This window comes from Arachis hypogaea, chromosome 19 (genome assembly GCF_003086295.3).
Source record: "Arachis hypogaea cultivar Tifrunner chromosome 19, arahy.Tifrunner.gnm2.J5K5, whole genome shotgun sequence".
Classification (NCBI taxonomy): Eukaryota; Viridiplantae; Streptophyta; class Magnoliopsida; order Fabales; family Fabaceae; genus Arachis; species Arachis hypogaea.
In genome coordinates, this window is record NC_092054.1 from 95,387,638 (window position 1) to 95,388,836 (window position 1,199).

Genomic DNA, 1,199 nt, shown 5'->3' on the forward strand with positions numbered 1-1,199 from the left:
CGATAGTGAACCTGAGAGGACCTTCCTTAGATTAAGGAGGGAAGCAAGAGGCAAAGGCATAGTTAGAGAGGAATTAGTGGAGGAAGATCTGAGAACTAATATGGAGGAAGAAGTGCATAACAATATTGGAAAGGATGCTGGCAATCATGTTGGGCAAGAGAGGAGAGTCTTAGGCTCCTACATCAACCCAAATCCAGAAAACTGTGGTAGCAGCATTCTAAAGCCAACAATCCATGCTAACAACTTTGAGTTGAAACCTTAACTCATCACACTTGTCCAGAACAACTGTTCATATGGAGGAGGTGCCCAGGAGGACCCAAACCAATATCTCACTACATTCTTGAGGATCTATGATACTGTAAAGTCCAATGGTGTACACCCTGACACCTACAAGCTACTTTTGTTCCCTTTCTCACTCAGAGATAAGGCAGCAAAGTGGTTGGAAGCATTTCCCAAGGAGAGCTTAACCACATGGGATGATGTTGTAAATAAATTTCTAGCAAGATTCTACCCTCTACAGAGAGTCAACAGGCTAAAAGCTGAGGTGCAAACTTTTAAACAGCAAGACGGTGAAACACTCTATGAGGCCTGGGAGAGGTTCAAAGATTTGACAAGGAAATGCCCACCGGATATGTTCAATGAGTGAGTGCAACTACACATCTTCTATGAAGGGCTGTAATATGAGTCAAAGCAAGCAGTAGATCATTCTTCAGGAGGCTCACTCAACAAGAAGAAAACCATTGAAGAAGCCATAGATGTCATTGAGACTGTTACTGAGAATGAGTATTTTTATGGTTCAGATAGAACTCAAAAAAGAGGAGTAATGGAGCTCAATTCAATGGATGCCCTGCTGGCCCAAACAAATTGATCACTGCACAATTAGCAGCCTTGACCAAGAAAATGGAGAGTAATCAAGTCTCAGCCATTCAAGCCCAAGCCCCTCAACAAGAAGGAGATGCACCAGAAGTTGAATGTGAATGGGAGCAAGCTAACTATGTGAATAATTCTAGACTACCATATGATCTAAACTCCAAGACATACAACCCAGGTTGGAAGAACCACCCAAATTTTGGGTGCGAGAACCAACAAGGCCACAACTAAGACCATAACAAGCCATACCAATCCAATCACTACCAGAATCACAACCCCAACCATCAATCAAGCAGCAACAGACCCTACCATAATTCACAAAACACATC

The 1,199-nt window shown here is 42.7% G+C and overlaps 1 non-coding gene across 1 annotated transcript; it reads right to left on the bottom strand.

Annotated features, from left to right (window-relative positions):
* Nucleotides 1-529: 529 nt before the first annotated feature.
* LOC112781688 (small nucleolar RNA R71) lies at nucleotides 530-636 on the bottom strand. The gene has a single exon (XR_003192449.1). It is a non-coding gene; the product is annotated as a small nucleolar RNA R71 (small nucleolar RNA).
* Nucleotides 637-1,199: the final 563 nt, after the last annotated feature.